At 45.1% G+C, this 13,412-nt stretch overlaps 1 protein-coding gene across 2 annotated transcripts in view; it reads left to right on the top strand.

Annotated features, from left to right (window-relative positions):
• snd1 (staphylococcal nuclease and tudor domain containing 1) overlaps positions 1–13,412 on the top strand; it is a 180,920-nt gene that overhangs the window by 65,475 nt on the left and 102,033 nt on the right. The window lies entirely within an intron of this gene.

The following is a 13,412-nucleotide window of genomic DNA, read 5'->3' as shown; positions in this document are numbered from 1 at the left end:
GTGTTTTGTGTGATTGCTACTCTGTGAAGATCCATTTCATTTAGGCAACGGATATTAAAACTTATTAATTGATGTGTAGCACTGATTAGTCTCACATTTGATCTGCAGTTTACAGGCACAAGTGTTTGTTTTTTTCAAATATTCCCAGTTGCACATTCACATTTGTGCAGACATAGACCAAAAACATAATATTCTTTGACCTGGGTCTCTTTTATATTGTCGGGACAGTTTGTACAAACACAGGGTCGCTGACTTTATTAAGCTGTTTATGTTGTTCACTTACAGGTGGGAATTATTACAGCATTTAAAGAGCTGTACTCCTACCTCGAGCGCTGTGAAATCTCAGCAAAAATCCTGACAAAAGTCTGGTCGTCAATCAACTTGACTACACACAGACACACACACATACACAACTATCCTCCCCCACTTACTCCCAGTTTATAGAAAGCTCACCTGATAGTGGATCAGTGCTCCTGGGCTTTAGAAAACTCCATCCACTGTGTGGCTGTTCATTCACATGCTAATAGGTTTTTATAAGAAGCAGTGAACGGACCAAAGCCATGATGGAACTAGCTATAATCCTGCCACCACTTATCCAAGCCACACACTCCCTCTCTCCTGCTCTCTTTTACTCCCCCTCTCTCTAGTCCTATCTCCTGTTTTTAAAGGGCCTTTTTTTTTTTTTTTTTTTTTGCGTAGGGCCGATGACTCCACTGTCCTCCGGTGTTTAATTGTCATGGAAATGTAGCCTTGGCCAGCGTCAGAGGTGGACTGGTGTCAGAGTGTGTACTTGCACTCCAGTGTGTGTGTGTGTGTGTGTGTGTGTGTGTGTGGCAGCCAGTAGTATAGGTTGTATGAAGAAAGCCTCGGCTGTGAAGTCATTGATGCAAGCAACAGGGGGATGTTTTTGATTGACAAAATGTCCCATGAGTCAGTGCCGCGGCGCTTCAGCAGGTACACGATGATGCGGATTCCTTTTATTTCTGCACATCCGTACAAGAACATGCGTCGCCACATGCTACTTCATGTGCTCAGATTGAATTAAGCATTCGTTACCGGGCCCATAACCTCATCTATACACACACACACACACTTTCTCTGACGCACACACCCTCTCTCTCACACATTCTCTCCCTGGCCAGTCGCTGGTGTTGTCAGCAAGTTTTTTCACAGGTAGGTGGGAGTTAGCAGGCGGGACCCAGCCACATAATCAGTCCTGAAGCCCAGTGCGGGGGCAGATTGGCTGCCTGCGCTGACCTGCTGTTATGGGCTAATATGAACACAAACACACACACACACACTAAAGGGACATGTTCAAGTAGATAACACAGTTAAGTGTTCACACGTGAGAGATGAGCAGAATCGTTAACCAAAAAAAAAAAAAAAAAGTTACTAGCTCAGGAAATCACATTGTGAGTCTCTGGAAACCAGTCAAACGATAGTCTAATGTTTTACAACGGCTGACAGGGAGACGGGATCCTCTCTGCATGAGACGGAGCAGAGAGGTGAGAGGAAGTGCAGCAGCTTCTAACAAGGGACAAGTTAGCAGCAGCATCAGCAGCAGAATTAAATACATGATGCACGAGCGAGAGGAAGAACTTTCCTCACCCCGCCGAGCGCAGCCGAAACAGGTTATTAAGGTGCGCGACACTCAGACGTGAATAAGGATCATTTGATTTCATTAGCATAAGATTCTGCTGTTGATGCCTTCTGAATGGGATCTGATTGCGAGGCGCTTTTTTTGCGAGGATGGCTCCAAAGAAAGATGCCCTCACGTGAATCGCATTTGATTCGGAGGGGTTTCGGGGGGTCGGCGTATTTATTTGCATTCATCAAATATCTTTCTCGCCCGCGCTCACTCGACAGCCATTTTGAGCTTTCAAGGGCTTTGTTGATCTGATGACATGTTGACTCAATGGTCCATGTGCTTTTACCCCCCCTTCTTTCCACGCACACTATTTCACCACAGTGTAATTAGCTGTTCTCTTCTTCTTGTCTTCTTTGAAATTGAGTTTGGGTGCAGACATGAGCCGCTTTGCTCTTTTCATGCCTTTCTGCTGCTGTTTTGGTTTGTCACTTAATAGCCTTTTCTCATCCCGCCGTTCCCTTTTTTTTGTGTGTTTTTTTTCCACTCATTTGTCCCTCGCTCTCATCTCCCTCCTCGCCTTTGGTGTCCAGTTTTAAACCTCTGACTGACACTGAGTCGTAGCTCTCTGCCGTTTCTCCCCATCACCTCTTTTTTTCTCAAATTTTCTCTCCCCTTCTCTTAAACTGCCAAACAGCCGTGTCTTAATTTCTCCTGATGCAGACACGCATAATTAATATGGCATCCAGTGAGGGGAGAGGCCCTGGTTTCTGTCTCCTCTATTTATAACCCCCCACCCCTAAAAAACACCCCTCATTCCTTCTGTGATTCTCTGTCTTTTTTAAACATTTCTTCTCACTCTGAGAGTCCCTCGTTTTTCAAAAATCACGTTTTTGTGTTTATCAACTCTTCCTTTACTCCCTCCCTCCTTCTTTCTCTTCTTCCTCTGTCTCCATGTCTGTCTGTCTGCCCCCCCCCCATCTCCTTCCCCCCCCCCTCCTGCTCTCTCTGTGTAGTGGTAATCTCTGACAGACACTGCTCCCGTTTCTCAGCGTGCAACCAAAACAGCAGCACGGAAATTCAGAAGGAAAAAAGAAAAACACCTCGGTAAACATCACTCCCCAGACATTTCCTTTTTCTTTTTTTAATTTTTTGATGTCTTCCATTTAATTTCTCTCACCTCCCACCTTTTCATTGACAAAAAAAAATAGCACATCCATTCACTATCTTCGGTTGCTGAGCCTCTCTGTTGATTTTCTTTATGGCTTTTGGGTGGCAACTTCAAAAGCTCTGCCTAAACGAGGAGCGGGAGGGTAGGAGTGGGGACGGTGGGGGGCAAACAGAGGAATTTTACTGCATTGACGTGTTTATCTGGGATGAGTCAGCTAGACATAATTAGTAGTGCAGCGCTGGTTAGTTAAAGACACAAGTCAGTGAAGTAATATTTGAACTATACGCAGCGCCTCATTAAAACACTGTACGTTTAATGAACGTCACTCTGAACTCTCCTGGAGGGCTGCGGTGGGAAAAATGTTACACCCACGATGAAAGTGTGACTCTGAGATGCATGATAGTTAAAAGGTAAAAGCCGTTTCTTTTTTAAAAAGGCGAGCAATGCCTTATACGTGCTTTTTATTTTTTTTATTTTTCAAGGATACTTACCAAATGCATCTACTTGTGCTGTATGTAATATTTTACCCTAGATTAAATAGTTTGGAATAATCAGCCTTGAAACTTATTTTTTTGTATTCACTTTGCATTAATCAGTACAGGAAAGCCCCACTGATTGGGACCACTGTGTGTGTGTATATACAGTGTATATATATAAATTTGCGGTTGTGTAAGCGATCACTAGATGGGAGGGGAAGGAGGAGAAAGAAAAGCAGGTGAAGCGGAGATGGAGGGTTTGATTGAGCAGCGACGAGAGCGGGCTAAGTGGACAGTAATATGCAGTGTACTGTTCCCACCTACGTACACTGTCAGTCCTATTGACCTCATTTAGTCTGGGTGGTCTCTCATCTACTGTACTGCCCTCTCTGCCTACTCAACAGCAGCTTCTCTTCCATCTCACACTTAGAAATGCCCATAGCTCATACTCGCTCCCTTTCTTTATTGGCATTTATTAAAACCAGGTACGTAAAGAGCGCGCTGCTGGCCCAGGCTTCTTTATCTTTTCATCTTGTTTACTTTTGTATTCATATCTAAAGTTCATACAATCAAAGGTGAACGCCTGCAAGATTGTTTTAAACGTACAAACAAACTAAATTATGCGCTGTTGATGGAATTATTTCACATTTCACTGAATCTAAAACCAAAGCGATTTGGGGAGTAAGAGGCCCACACGTCATTATTCCGAGTCATTCCACTTCTGAAAACTTGCCTCCCGACCGCTGACAGTGTTTATCGAACAAGGCAGGGAGCGGCCATGGTCGAGTTCCTACTTTAAAAGATTTGACTGACAGTTTGCCGTGTAGCTCATCCGTTAACACATTTCCCAGGCGCTCGTTCCACCTGACGCTCCAGCCGCAGTCTAAATGAAATCTTGACATTGAAAAACAGGGATTCGTTCAGATTGGAGGGGGAAAAACAAACAAAAAGAAAAATGGCTTTGTCATTTTAGCCCAAAATTGAAATAGTATCAACACACATGAGCACAAACAGACACTTACCTCCGTTTCTGTGCATGTTCCTCTCTTAGGACGCACAAACCCGGGTCCCCATCCCGCACCCACCTTCCCCACCTTGTGACATGAACACTTGTGTGCGTGTGTGTGTGTGTGTGCGTGTGTGCGCCATGAGGTGGGGGGGTTGGCGCAGGCTGCCTTCAAAGACCTGCAGGAGGTTGTGTTGTGGAGAGCTGATGAGTCACGGTGCCAGCGTGGCGTCACAGATGCCCTGCTAATGCCTCTCTACCTCTACAGATCTTCACGCTTTCTCTCTGTCTCACTCCTTTTTAATCACCGTCCTCGACGAGCGTTTTAATTAAATGCTAATAAATCCAACACCTTTGCGATATGAAGAGGATTTCACTTTCTGTTCCGTGTGATAATTCCTATTGTAGCACCTACCACAAGTATAAATAGCGCAGTGTGGCGAGTGGATAATTGAAGATTGGTTGTCTGTCTTTCCCTCCCGTCTGTCGTTTTCTCTCTCTCGGTGTGGTCAGTGCCACTCGGATCAATTCATTTAGCATTCGACACACACACACACAGACACACACACACACACATCCAGGCATGCAGAATGCTTCCTTCATGCGTTTGTGCCTCTTTTATACGTCTTATTTTTGCCTCTCAGGGCCGCAGGACAGCATTGGATTTCTCCACAGCTTCCATGCTCTCACATTGATTTCTGATCACGCTTGAATTATTTTGGCATGAGGCCGATTACACAAGTACTGCATCTCACACTCTTTGACCATGTCTCTCCCCCCCCCTGCCTCCCTCTCTCTCTCTCACACACACTTGACTCACATTCTGTTGTTCATCTTGGCCTATTTTGCAGACATGCATTTGTATGTCTTTGGGATTTTTTTTGCATCTATTTTTGACTTGTTTTCTCTTCCTCATCCTTTGGCACAGGCATCCACAGTATATGTGTGTGTGTGTGTGTGTGCGGGGGAGACCACACCATGCATTACAGACATAATGAATAATGCATGGTGTGGTTTCCTGGTCAGCGAGACAGACAGACGGTGGGGACGGTGAACAGCCCCCTGGGTCCTTTTTTTCCCACCACATACTGTAGTTAAACAAACCACGAGTGCAGGAGGCAGCAGCTCCACATCTGGATTCCTGCTACTGTAGAGTTCGCACTTAAACCCATGTAGGAAATATATAATACTTCTTTTTTTGTAATCATCACGGTAGATTTATTTCCTCTCCTCATGTTACCATCAGCAGAAAAATGAAAATGGAAACACATTTTGATGTTTTTATTGTCAAAACTCATACATCTTGTTATGCAATCTTCAGGGTTCCTACACTTCTTCCAGACCCTAATTTCCAGACTTCTTGGTAAAATATTCAAATAATTTGTAATATTTAAATAAATAGATGTACAAAACATAAAAAAATCATGCAATTAATCATTTGTTTTCATTATTCTGAATGTGTATGCCATTATGTAACCAAGTAATTTCCAGGAGATTGTAGCTAGGTACAATAGCACATACAAAATATAACTTCAGATAAGACCAAACCCAGATAAGCATTAAGATAAATATATTTCCATACAACATTTTCCATACTTTTCCAGACCTGGAAATGTATAAAATCAAATTCCATACTTTCCATACTTGCATAGGAACCCTGAATCTTAGTTTTCCACGTTTCCATCAATAGTCGAAGTCCCATATCTTGTCCACATGTCGCAGCTGAGTACCACCTGTGTTTCTCTGTAGTTGTCGGTGGTTGGTTGTGTTTCTGCTTTGCTGAAGTGAAGCAGTGGTGGGAAGACAAACCGGGAAACCTTGCTCGTTTTGCAATTTAAATAGACACTGACTTTGTAATACAGAGTTTGACCTTGAACCCACCTGGTGAGCATAATACCATTTAATAGCAGTTTCTGTTGAGCACTTGACCATAAATCCTGACGCCTCACAATAGTCTCTCTCTCTACATTACTTTTCAACTAACCGGTGTCACAGGTGGAGTTCTGCTTTTTCGGTTTCGGCTGTTTACGTGCATCAGCGTCACAGTCGGGCGGCTTTGTTCCCCCCACGAAAATGGTGAATTACAGCCTGAAGGTGAACACGGCGACCCACATAAACGCAGTCGCACCATCGCAGCGACAGAGAGATAGATGGGCCGGAGTAGGGATGGAGAGATGAGAGGAGGGGAGAAACCTGCTCACTGCTTTATCGCCCCAGCTCGACCTTCTGCTTAATGTACGTGCGTGCGATGTGTGTGTGTGCCTATGTGCGTGCGCGTATGCCGTGTGTGTGATGGAATTGCAACTTCGCCATCCAGCCTGATAAGCATACCCCCGCAAACAGTGCAAAGACACGGGCACACACAGTGCTTGGGGACCAGCTGAATCCTCTTAGCCTTTTCCTCTACATGAAGGGCACTGCAGTACTCTTCCACATCAATGAGGGCAATAGTATAATGCTTTCATGCACTCGCACTGCACTGTCTCACAGTATATCACTCACTGTATTCATCTCATTTTTAATTCTCTTTCTTTCTTTCTGTCTTTTTTTTCTGTCTTTCTCCCACCACAGTGGTCGGTCGACACTCCGGCTGCGTTTCCGCCACACTCTTAAGGCTAAAAGTTCCAGTTAGGGAGCGAGGAGAGGGTTAGGCTGGACGCGGTACATCAGCGTGTGCGCTCGCGTTTCTAGACAAATATAGTCGTTAAATTATTATTGAACCTGAGGCCACGAAATGTAAGAAGTTTCAAAAGTCATTGAAGCAGCAGGAAAAGGCTTCTATTGTCTCTGCTGTGCCTTTGTTTGCCTTTCCCCCGGTTATACTCCAGTCCCTCTTTCTCTCTATAAAAGAAAATAGCTAAACTACATATTGAATCTTGGTCCGTCTGTGAACACTGGAGGCAGACAGCCAGAATAGCCGGTGGCTGTATCAACAGACACGTCATTACCTGTCTTATTATTTGGCTGCTATTCTTCTTTCTTCTTCTTTTTTTTTCTTCCTCTCCTTCTCTACCAGTCTATTGTTCTAATAGAAAAGGCAGGTTTGGTTTTTTTTTCCAGTTTGGTGTCAATTTCTCACTTTTATTGCATCAGTCAACACAGTCCAGCCTGCGAGAGTCAGGAGATGACAAATGGAGGAAGAGGGTCATCAAAAAGGAAAGAAAGACAAAGAATCAATATTAAATTCACAAATTGGCAGAGTTGGGAGTTATGGCGGCATTATTGAAAGAGGTCAGTCTGCAGGGCCCACTCAATAGCTCAATAGCTGCCTGATAGTTGGAGCAATTTTAGCCTTGTTATGGGTTTTTATCACCAACAAGAGGGACACATTAATGCCCCCGTCGGTTATTTAAGAAGCCGGTTGAAGGGAGCTTTAGGAATAGAAATGTGGCAGGAAATAAAACTTTGAAAAATTCCAACTTGACCATAAAAATAAAAAGAGATAACAGGCTAATCCAAGGAGATGAAATAGTTTTGGGCCTGAAAACAAGTCAGAGAAGTCTTCAGCCTTGACTGGTGCTTTTGTTCTCCGAGTACTGTCTCGTTAATCCTCCTTTGGTCAGCTGATTCTCCTTCATCTCTTGTTCAGCCCCATTAGGCAGCTTCATTTTTATTGCTTATTTCTTAATTCGCCATTATTGTTGTCTTGCCTCCCCGTTCTTCTCACTCGACTGGCATTTTATGCTCCTCCGCTAAATTAATGTTAGCATTCGCACATGCACACACGCACTTTGATTCTCCTTTTAATGTTTCCTCTCCTTGTTTTTTTTGCATTACCCCCGACTTGCACCCTCTGTGATTTCTTTTTGTGTGCAGCACATGTTACTTTCGGTAACCCTCTCCACAGTCTGCCTCTTTTGCGGCTGACCGACAAGGAAAACACTATTACACACAGTTGCATGCACACACTCTTACCCATACAACACGCACACACAATTCCCCCTGCTGCGCTGCCTTCTGAGCTGCTGGCCGCTAGGTTTTCGTTATCTACACATGAACACTGTTTGACACTGTAGTGGGAAAAAAACAACAAAAAACAACAAAAAACAACATCCCGCAATTGGCATCAGAGGGAAAATGAATTGTCTGTTTATATGAATTATCAACAAATAAATTCTGTCCTTGGCTGATAATTTTCAAACCGTGTCCGTGTGAAAACAGAATTAAACAGTAACCGACGTTCGATGTGAGAATTTGAGCGTCTCCTCTGTGGATTTCACTGTCGCAGTCTGACCTAGATATGCACACTACGAGGAACGCTATATAGCCTATGTCCTTCGCCATATGTTAGTGGAATCTCTGATGAGGCGGCCTAAAGGAAACGGCTCCGGGACTCGATGCTTTATTGATGCTCAGATTGATCCTATTCTGCTGATGGGGCGTAACCGCGGCGGCGTAGCGTATTGACAGAGTTGACAGACAAATGCTCATTCATCTCTCTTTGTGTCTCCAACATGCGTGCGGCAGATAGGCGGATAGATGGGATGCCATGAAGAGGAATGTTGATGTTTTTCGCAGGCGGCACCCTTGTAGCGTCTTTCAACCTGAGATGTGTGTGTGTGTGTGTGTGTAGGTCCAATGCAGGGGAATTATTTTCTTTTCAGTAATCACTGTGCAAGAGGGTTGATGCACGTGTGTGTGTGTGTGTGTGTACAGGCAAGCGCACAGCAGATACCAGCCTCTCAGTCGTGCTAATGGTTCCCTTGACAACATAGCAATTGCTACACATCAGTGTTGTCTTTGCTGTGGGGTTTAAGCACATACAGCAAAGACACACACACACACACGCACACACACTGAAGTTGACTGTGGTGATCTAAAGAGCCAGTCCGTCTACTTCCTTTCCAACAATAGAAAGAATTTACATGTGGTTGATTCAGACTAACACACACCCTGCTGCTCACACCGCCGACCTTCACCTGTTCCTCCTCTGCACTTCCTGCTCCCTGTGTGTGTGTGTTTGTGTGTCTCCATGTTTTATGTCACTCCTCTGTCACTCGCCCGCTTATTGAGTTGTCAACTCCTAACCCCTGCTGCGTAGAGGGCACACCTACTTAGACCTCCCATCTCCTCTTGTCTTGTCCTTTTCTTCTCCCTCCTCTTCGCCCTTTTCTTACCTCGGCAGATTCTCCTTTTGTCCACGCGCACGTGTGTTATTACCTGGCGTGAGAAAAGAAGGGGGGGTGGGGGGGTAGAGCCTGGAAGATCTGAATAAATAAGCGGCAAATAAAGGCCAAAAAGAGGAGAGATTTTGAGCGGTAATCCTTCGGCAGCTTACCCCAGCATAACGTCCTCGCGCCTGCACCCCCCCTCCCTCCCCTTATCCCCATCTCAGCATCTCCTTCCATCTACCTCTCCTCTCATTCCATTTCTTTATATCCCTCACCGACAAGAGAGAGGCTATCTCAGCGGCTGTGTCAGCGATCGGCATCTCTTCTCCTCCGAATCCCCTCCCCTTCCCTCCGCTCTCCCTCTCCTTCTTTTTCAATGTTTTCCCAGAGGAAAGTCGGGGGCATAAAGAGAAGAACAAGCCTGGCAAAATCTTTTCAGAAAACCAACGGGGATTGGGCTCTCAGCTTTGAATTCAAGACAGATAAAGCTAATGGCAGAAGTGGGCGACAGGCAGGGGAGCTGTGTGTATGTGTGCACGAGCAGCGGCGGCTTCAATCGAGGCCAGCTATAGAAATGTAGTTTCTTTTAAACCCCTTTGCTGGCTGGATCGCTCTCTCTCTGAATGTGCAGGGGTGTATGCAGGGGAAGTTCCAAGAAAGGCTGGCCGGGGCACTGCAGTTTCTTAAAATGCTTCTGTTGCCAGCTGAATCTCTCTTAAAGCGAGAGTGTTTTTGCTCCTGCGTTAAGTGCCTTCAGATAGGCTCGACTGAAACGTGATCGCTACTTCCGAGTTTCCCTGTGGTAGATTTCATTATCTAGTGATGTGTCTGAGAGCGACCGGCCAATGCACACCAGACGGTCGTATTTCAACACTTAGTTAGGATAAAGCCTCTATTATTTTTTTTGTGTGTGTGTAATTATTCAGCAGCTACAGGTTTTTCCCTCCACTTGCTGAAGGCTCATGGGAGCTGTCAGGAGCCGTTATAGCACCGTCGGCCCTCTGGTGTTGCCGTAGCGCTGACGTTTAGCACGACGGGCCGACACACCCACCGACAGTCAAACGCTTTGCTTCCATGTACATTTTCTGTCGCTGCTCCATATTGTTTGTCTGCCACCCCGCTGCAAGTCGTTTGCCACTTTTTGGCTGAGAACCGACACTCAAACACACATGTTGATCCACACACACACACATATATATATACATATATATTTATATATATACACACAGTCACACACACAGTTATTATCTCCTGGAACAATACTAATAGATGCATGTACTGCTGTGAGCAAACAGTTTGTGGCTCTGCTGCCAACAATGTGGGAGGGTGAATGCTTGCCAAGTCTCTTCTACCCTGAGCCTCCTCTCCTCTCCTCTCCTCTCCTCTCCTCTCCTCTCCTCTCCTCTCCTCTCCTCTCCTCTCCTCTCCTCTCCTCTCCTCTCCTCTCCTCTCCTCTCCTCCCCTCTCCTCTCCATCACTTCCCTGTCCTCCTCTACTGCATCTACTCATCCCACAGGCTGAGCCACATCCTCCTCCCCTCCTCATACTGTAGTATTAAACTCCCATTAGAGTAGTAAGTCTATAGACCCTCTGCTTCTCACATCACCACCTACTTGTATAATATTCCTCCTGTCTCGTGGCTCTGGTCCCTGATGTTTACACACCGAGCACATCCTCAAGTACAGGCTCCCAACTTGGTTTGAAGTCATTTCGCTGCAGCAACAACAGCCATAATTGATGGACAAACACAGGCCTACGTGCACTTACAGGTCTTTGATGTGTCTGGCCGTGTTTAATTAGCTGGAGTGAGGGACGGGCGAAGGGGAGAGGAGCGGTATAACTGGTTGTCTAATTATCGGTTCAGCCATTGGGCAGGTACTCTTATATCAGCCAGGCCGACGAGGTCACGCTCAGCTCGGGGCTACGCAGCGCCTCTGATTCACCTCTTGTTGAGGAGTTATTGGTTCTAAAACGCTTTACACGGCCCTGAAAACAATTACCGTTCAAGGAATCTGTAGTTCTGGTAAGTCGGTGCTGCAGACTCACTGTCACTACATGTATGAAGATGTCAGATCTGCCCTGACTCTACAGACACTATGGCACACTTTATGGCAGTTGTTTTTAGATAATAAAATCAATCTAGTATTACTCCTTGCTGCAGGGCTTTAAGCTCCTCTTTATTATAAGGATTTGCCAGGTTTAAGAGTTCTAACTTCCATTTGATTAATAACATCTTTATATTTTTATTACCACTGCTTCCACCAACTTATCTTTTAGGTTTGTCCCAGTGCAGCTCTGGGAGATCTCACAAAGTTTTAATGTTGTCTCATCTGACATTAATAAGCAGCCGGCTGGATTTAAATGTTCCTCGCTGTCTGTTTTCTGGGATGGTTTTAAGCTTTGATCAGTTTTAGTGCGGAGGTGGCGCAGTTAGACTGGCACAGGCTCACCTGCAGTCACTCCTGCACCGGCTCTTTGACACAGACACATATCTAATCGCACATCTGCACAGGTGCAGCATCGGACGGCGGGTTTTAACCTAACAGTGGCTACCATATGTACGCACCACGCACACGTACACAAACAGCTCTTCTTTTCTTCTTTGTCCTGAAGTCCAGCCAGATTTGTTTGAAGTAGGAATTAAAGGGAATAAAGGAACGAGCGGAATGTTTACAAACAGTCTTACAGTTTCACTGTCGCCTTAGATGTGCCAGCAAACCCACATCCCTTTCTATTAAGTAAGGACTGTATTTCAAAAGAGCACTTTCGGTGACATCATTTATTTGGGATCCATTAAAACTTGTGACTGGGATCAGCGCCTGCACCCTCATAAAATACAACTCTCCAGCTTATTTCCCTTCACTCTGTTTTGAGTGTTACTGGAGTTGCATCTACACTTTATTCCACTTACATTCACTAATTAAACAGTCGCCCCTCAGAAAACAATAAAAAGCTGAAGTGCGGACGAAAAGACTTCACTACCTACGATGCAGCGGAGCCGAACAGAGGTTTGCTATTGATTTGTTTGATCTTTAAAGATCACTGCTGACCCTGCTGTGCACACACACACATATACACACACACATGCATTTAAACACACACAGCAGTTTGCTGCAGCGGCTGAATAATTCTGCCACCACAGGAAAACTGTGTTTCAACCCGCGGATGCTCTCCGCAGCTCGTCACAGCTTTCATCTCGACGTCGCTTTCATGTGCCATTCTGTGCTCAGCAGTGCAAGTCTTTGACATTAGCACACTGCTTGTCATCTTCAAGTCCACATCAGTGTAAATTCGTGATCTCCGCAGTTACTACAGAACGAATACTGAGCTCTTCTTTATGTGTCAGATAGCAGCTTCTTTTCTGTTGCAGTCACCTTGTCAGTTCTCTTTCTTTCTTTCTTTCCCACCTCTATTGTTCTTTGTTCCTCATCCCTCGCCCCTTTATCTCTCTGCTTTTCATGCCCACTTCTCACTCCGTGTCCTTTTCCCCATCTCGCACTGCTGTCCTCTGACATAGTAAATCAGGTTGTCATAGATAGTGTTTCGCCCTCGCTATCCACCTCGGTTAATTCTCTCGTCTGTTTTTCTCACCGACCCCTCTTCTTTCATGTCTTGAGCAATGCAGGAGGCCATTTTGTAACCCCGTTTCCATCCTTCTACAATCACCAAAACGTGGCCATGCCCGAATTCACTCATTGTCACTGAAAAGATGAAATCCCCAAAACACACTCTCTAACCCTCCCAAAACATGCCCTGCTTATTTCATGGAACACCAGTCTCCTGGTTTAGTTTTTTTTTTTTTTTGCAAGGAAGCCTTCCTGTTCCCCTCATCTCTCTTTCTTCAGAGCGTACATGCAGCATAAAAGCTAAGATTTCCTTATCAGCGCAGTGTGTGTGTGAAGCCTTCTTCTAGGCTTTCATGGAACATGCAAGAGTGCCATGGAAACTACAAAAAAGTCTGTAAAATCAGATCGACACACCCCTTTTTTAGCAGAGTGTGTACTAGAAAACACGAATGTGTGAATAACAGGAGGTGGAGGAAGGTTGATAAAACAGTATACAC

Source organism: Trachurus trachurus (genome assembly GCF_905171665.1).
Source record: "Trachurus trachurus genome assembly, chromosome: 23".
NCBI lineage: Eukaryota > Metazoa > Chordata > Actinopteri > Carangiformes > Carangidae > Trachurus > Trachurus trachurus.
This window is presented reverse-complemented; position numbering and strand designations above follow the sequence as displayed.